The sequence below is a fragment of the Diplotaxodon limnothrissa genome, linkage group LG23 (assembly GCF_057381915.1).
Source record: "Diplotaxodon limnothrissa isolate DT_005_m linkage group LG23, D_limnothrissa_male_GT1.1, whole genome shotgun sequence".
Classification (NCBI taxonomy): Eukaryota; Metazoa; Chordata; class Actinopteri; order Cichliformes; family Cichlidae; genus Diplotaxodon; species Diplotaxodon limnothrissa.
In genome coordinates this window covers 37,282,897-37,289,599 of record NC_140617.1, presented here as the reverse complement: position 1 = coordinate 37,289,599, position 6,703 = coordinate 37,282,897, and the positions used below count along the sequence as shown (strand labels likewise).

Here is a 6,703-nt window from a genome sequence, read left to right as displayed (position 1 = left end):
TGTACAGTAATGCCACTGTTTTGCACATGTCTCAACTCTGTATATTTTTATATATTTTATTTATTGTTTACTCTATTTAATTTGTAAAATATGTGTACACACACACACACACACACAAACGCACACACACACACACACATAGAAAAATATTTAGTATACACATCCAGAAATGCATATACTATTATATATTGTACATATATTTATTAGTTTCAGATGTAGCGATTCTTGTATTTTGCTTGTTTACATTATTGTATTTTGCACAACTCTGTTGCTTGTGAAGCTCGCACACAAGAATTTCACTCACATGTGCTGTACCAATGTACCTGCACATGTGATGTGACAATAAAAGTGATTTGATTTGATTTGATTCACACCCTTTACTTACAATAGAAATACCTTTTTCTTTATTTAATATGCTTATTTCACTATTTACTACAAAAAGTCAATCAATAAAGCATAAAATAAAAATAAGCACACTGAAACCTTTGAACTCTTTTTAGTATATGACATAGAAAAGTGTTACAGTGAGATTATTGGGTAAATGCCTCTTTGCGTGCAGGTCATGAAGCGGAGGGAGAGTAGAGCATGCTGGCAGCACACTGACAGATTGGATAAGCCCTTCCAGCCTGCCATCCCACAGGGGGTGCGCTTGTATATGTGTGTACGTGCATGTGTCAGTCGAGCTTCACAAAATGTTAGCATCAGTAGTTTGCTCAACACCTAGGAGAGGATGTGTCCAATTTTGTCCCTAGACACCTTTGCGTGGGGTCTAGAACTTGCTCTTGAAATAGAAAGTATCTGACAAGCGCTATTAATGGAACTGCTTTGTTTTAGGTTTGTATACTGATTTGGCACTGTTTTGGGTTTTTTTTTGCCTGTTGTCATGCTGAATGCCAAAGTTGCTTGCAAAGATTTCGTTTGTACACTAAAGCTTTTTTGTTTCTCCTGCCTGTTTGTCATCGTGTTCCATCTCTGTACCAGTTCAAATACAATTTCCAGATAATTAGAGGTGTTTGTTTTAATCAGCATGGAGTGACGCTTACAGCAGGGAAATGCTAACTGACTACTACATACTGCCACAAACTATATTCTACATTTGCGAATGTATGCATGCATAACGCACAAAGTCTAAAGTTACATCTGATTTCTTTATATTTTGATACACAAATAAGGAGGGAAAGTGCAGCAATTTATTGAACAATTTATTTGACAGTTAATGCAAATACAGTATTGTAAGGCAAAAAGAGAGTTTGTGCAATTCTAACAAACTTGAAAGTCAGTATTTGGTGTGACCAGACTCTTTGGAGGCCAATCCATGTGTAACCAACTTTAAGGTATAAAGGTGAATTACAGCGCAATAATTACTTGGGCTCGTAATAATAATAATAATAATAATAATAATGGATACTTTATTGATCCCCATGGGGAAATTACTTGTTTTTCTCTGCATTTGACCCATTCACTCAGTGAAGCAGTGGGCAGCCCACTAAGCAGGCGCCCGGGGAGCAGTGTGTAGGGACGGTACCTTGCTCAGGGGTACCTCAGGGTAGCCGTTAAGTGGATTCGAACCGCCGACCTTCCGATCATGGGGCGACCACTTTACCTACTGAGCTATCCCTGCCCCTAATAAGACCCTGGCCAGAATCAGAAGACACCAAATTCGTATGGAGCCAAAGTATTGAGCAGCAATAATGACCTGGACACAATGTTAACTTTTGAGTAGCCACTCTTGTATTGTTACAAAGTATAACAGGTATTTGTCCAATTTGTACAGATAAAGTATAAAATAAAATAAATAGTGTGCACACTCAACAAAATAAAAGTACTCGTTGGGGCCCTTTAAGAATTTAGAGTTAAGCTGGCGATAGCCAACTTCAAAGGTCCTTGTGAATGTAACTGGAATGTATGAGTGTGTGGTGTGTATCTTCTTTGGGGTAGATCATCCTCAAAGTGGTTGGCTCGCCATCTGTCACAACCAGAATATCGTCCTGGTCCTTGGACTTTTCCGTCCTCTCCAAAAAACCTGACCTATAATCCAGGTCATAAAATGTACATTCTAATCAGTCTGTTTCAGATGCATTGTTTAAGGTTAAAATACAAAATCAAAATATTGCATCACCTCATATTCATTGCATCAACATCTTAAATCTTATCAAATCTCACAGTTCTGTTGTACAACATTCAATTTTCAAGCATATCAAATATGAGAACTAAACATCTAAGTTGCTCAAATATTTCTCTATTCATGTAAACATTAATTAAACAATACTTATGGTAAGTAACCATTGACACTCAAAATACAATACACCATAACAAATTCAGAACTATGTGCAAATAAGCAACAAAATATACATGTGAGTTCAGTTCAGAGGCATTAAAGCAGTGTGCTTAATTTCTCCACACTATAGGCCTATTCGTGAGAGAGAAATGCACTAAAAATTACCCTCTAGATTACTTTAAACTCACAGTGAACTGACAAAAATTAGCTTTAGAGCAGCTAAGAACATGTTGCTCACCGTTGCTCTGTTTCACAAAAGCCCAACACACACTGGCGTTGGAATTGCAGCAGCTCTCCGGATGAAAGGTGAGTGGTTAGCCTGTGAGACACCGAGCTAGCATTAGCATGATCGCGACGGTAAGTCTCTACAAGTTTTTTCCATCAGAATAACACTCGTCTTACCGACGTTGCCTCTCTCCTTCATCCAGCCACTCGACTCCGGACTTCCAGCAGGTAAGTGCGCTGGCTTTCCTTCCTCTCAATCCTGAGTTTTCCTCTCTTTTGTCCGTGGATTTCTCGGTTTGAGTAGTAGATGCCTCCACTCCTCTTGCTGAGATGAGAAAAAACCCGGGAGCACCATGCACCTCCACTTCACTTCCTGGCTGACAGGGTCAATGCGGCCTGGGTAGGCTCTGATTGGTTGCTGAGCTAGGTGCCCTCACGTGGGGTGAACTGAGAGGTGCATTCAATGGTCATAGGAAATACGACGCTTGTTGATGTGGACAGTTAATGTAAAGAGAATAAGTATGATTTTTTTCCATCTGGGCTACACCCTCCCCTCCTGAACTCATGCACGTCCCTGTGCATGGTAGACAGTTAAATGATGATTATTTGACGGGTCAAGGAAGAGGGCGAAACAGGCTCTTCGCCATCACTGATGACATCGGCCCAAGCTGAAGACAGTCCTTGCAAGAATGATTTTGCTGCAGTGATCAGAGGATTGCCTAGCTCCGTATAGTCAAGCCGTCGTGGCGGACGACGGTTTCTCTCAGATCTCCTTACAGAATCATTTGTATCCATGTTTTCCCCTGTATCCACTGGGACTATCTCCTCCATTCTCTCCTCAGGATCTGCACCTCTGGTGCCAGCCTCCTGAAATGGAAGTTGCCTTTCTTGGACGTCTGGGTCATCAACAGGTGAGTCATTTTCAGTTAAGGTTATTTCATCCACTTGTTCGGTCGGTGTGACTCCATTGGTAGATAAGTACTCAGTATCATCTGTAGTACTGTTAGGCATATCAGGTATGTTGCCAAAATCAGATTGGCTGTCAAAAACAGGTGGGTTGTCAATATCAGGAACATTTACAGGACTCTCACTCACTGTGTGGACAGGGGAACTCAACCAAACAGGAATGAGCAAATCATCTTCTTCGTCTGAGGAGTTCTCTTCCTCTAGCACTGGATTTGCACGGGTTCTTGGCCTGCGTGATACTGGCTTCTGTACATGCTCACTGCTTTCCTCCACAGGTAGGTAGCCACATGGTAGCAACAGATCCCGGTGTAGTGTTCTTAGGGGACCATCTCTGTTTTCAGGCTTAACTGTATATACTGGGAGGTTGCCTGCCCTTCTCACCACTACATGCACAGTGTGTTCCCACTTGTCTGAAATCTTATGTTTGCCCCGGATACGGACATTCCTGACCAATACCCGATCTCCAGCTTCCAAGTCTGAGGCAGTTACGTGTCTGTCAAACCTCATTTTGTTCTTGTGAGCCATCTTTGCAGCCTTGTCCATAGCTAACTTGTAGCTTTCTTTGAGACGTGACTTGAGTTTTTGCACATATTCAGAGTGAGATGAGTGTTGTTCCTCTTGCACTGGCAGGTTGAATGCAAGGTCAACTGGCAACCGAGGTTGGCGTCCGAACATCAGTTCGTACGGGGAGAAACCAGTCACTTCATTCCTGGTGCAGTTATAAGCGTGGACCAGGGGTCTTACATGGTCACGCCAACAGGACTTATCTTGATCACGGAGAGTTCCCAACATATCAAGCAAGGTACGATTAAATCGTTCCACAGGATTGCCCCTAGGATGGTATGGGGTTGTCCTCACCTTGTGGATACCAGCCACCTGACAGAGCTCCTTGATTGTGCGGGACTCGAAATCTGGACCCTGGTCACTATGCAATTTTTCTGGGATGCCATAGTGTACCATAAAGTTCTCCCACAGACACCTTGCCACTGTGCGGGCCTTTTGATTAGGTGTTGGGATAGCAACTGCAAATTTAGTGAAGTGGTCCGTGATCACCAATATATCTTTGGTTCCACTCCTGTCAGCTTCCAGGGACAAGAAGTCCATGCACAAGAGTTCAAGAGGTCGTGTCGTATTAATGTTGACCAAGGGGGCCGCTCTTTCAGGCCGTGCCTTCCTCCGCACGCACCTGCCACACGTCTTCACTTTCCTTTCCACGTCCAAAGCCATCCTTGGCCAATAAAATCTTGACCTTACAAGGTCCAGTGTACGGTCGACTCCCATGTGACCCATATGGTCATGCAGGCTGGTGAGAACTGTGTTGCGAAGCTCAGCTGGAAGTACAAGCTGGTAGGTTTTCTGGGACCCCTCTTGGCGTCGCCGGTACAAGACATTGTTGCGGAGCTCAAGACGGTTAAGCTCTCGGAGGAGCAGTGGAAGCTCAGGGAGCTGTGTGCGCACGGTTGGAGGTGGTGTGTCCCCATATTCGATCTGAGAAATAACATGCTTTATACACTGATCGGCTCTTTGCTCGTCTGCCAGCTCTGCCTCAGTTAGATGGGGAATGGTTGGCAGACCTCCAAACTGTTCCTCTTGCCCATAGCTATCAGGTACAGCACTAGGAGACACAGCAAGCACCTCCACCAAGGCAACACAATCTGCATCTGCCTCTCTTTCATTGTCAGGACTGACGCTGTAGGTGAACTGCCTCTCACAGATTGCTTTCACCACAGACTGATTTACAGCATTGATGTTGTCTGGATCACAAAGGTGATCTTGAGTGAACTGTTGTATGCGTTCAATCTCTTTTTGTGATTTCAGGTCGTCCGCTAGCCCTCCGTGTGGTCTGCGTGATAATCCATCCGCATCTCCATTCTGCTTCCCTGGACGATAGAGGAGTTTGAAAGAGAATGTGGACAGTGCTGCTAGCCACCTATAGCTAGTTGCGTCAAGTTTTGCTGAAGTCAGAATGTAAGTCAGCGGATTACTATCCGTTACAACAGTGAAGTGGTTGCCGTAGAGATAGTCGCTGAACTTTTCTGTAACTGACCACTTGAGCGCCAGAAACTCCAACTTGTGCGCTGGATAGCGATTTTCGCTCCGTGACAGCCCTCTACTTGCATAGCCTATGACTCTAAGTTGTCCCTCTTGCTCCTGATACAATACAGCACCAAGCCCGGTGGTACTGGCGTCGGTGTGCAGTATATAGGGTTTCTGGGGGTCAGCGAAGGCAAGTACAGGGGCAGTGGTGAGACTTTGGATGACTGACTCGAAGGCTTCCTGGCAAGCTGGCGTCCAGCGACCTCCGAAAGGGTCTTTTGGGTCATGGTACTGATGTGCACTTTGTCTTGCGTTTACTTTTGATTTCTTGTGGCTAGGTGGGTACCCTGAAGTTAAGTTGTGGAGAGGTTTCACAATGCTGGAATACCCCTTAACGAACCTTCTATAATACCCAGCAAAACCACGGAACGACTTTAACTCTCGCAGGGTCTGTGGGACAGGCCATGTTTTAAGGGCCGAAATCTTCTCAGGGTCAGTCCGAACTCCATTTCTGGAGACCACATGTCCCAGATAACGGACTGAAGTCTGGAAGAAGACACATTTCTCTGGTGACAGCTTTAACCCAAACTCTTTTAGACGAGTGAGCACTTTCATGAGTCTTTCTTCGTGTTCCTCAAGGGTTCGGGAGAATACTATCACGTCATCAAGAAAGACCAATGCATCCTTCAAATGCATATCCCCCATGCACCGCTCCATTAACCGCTGGAACGTGCTGGGGGCGTTCGTTACACCCTGAGGCATTCTGTTGAACTCCCAGAAGCCGAGAGGGCACACAAAGGCCGTCTTCGGTTTGTCTGCTTCTTCGACCTCGATCTGGTAGTACCCTGATTTTAGATCAAGAACAGAGAACCACTGTGAACCATTGAGGGCTGAGAATGTGTCCTCTAGCTTCGGAAGGCTGTACGCATCTTTTATAGTCTGAAGGTTTAGACGCCTATAATCGATGCACAACCGGACTTGGCCGTTCTTTTTCCGGACTACCACTATGGGTGACGCAAATGGGGACTCTGACTCTCTAATAACTCCTGCATCAAGGAGTTCCTGAATGTGCTTCCGGACAGCCTCAATGTCCCGTGGGTGGATTGGCCGGGCACGTAGTTTGAAAGGCGTGCCATCCGAAAGTTTTATATGATGTCGCACCTGGTCCGTCCGGCCAAAATCCAGGTCGTGCTGTGC

The 6,703-nt window shown here is 44.8% G+C and overlaps 1 long non-coding RNA gene across 1 annotated transcript; it reads right to left on the bottom strand.

The window, feature by feature from the left end:
- Window positions 1–1,635: 1,635 nt before the first annotated feature.
- LOC146608635 (uncharacterized) lies at window positions 1,636–2,824 on the bottom strand. The gene is made up of 3 exons (XR_014905131.1): window positions 2,681–2,824; window positions 2,517–2,597; window positions 1,636–2,028 (listed from the first exon to the last, which is right to left on the bottom strand). It is a non-coding gene; the product is annotated as an uncharacterized LOC146608635 (long non-coding RNA).
- Window positions 2,825–6,703: the final 3,879 nt, after the last annotated feature.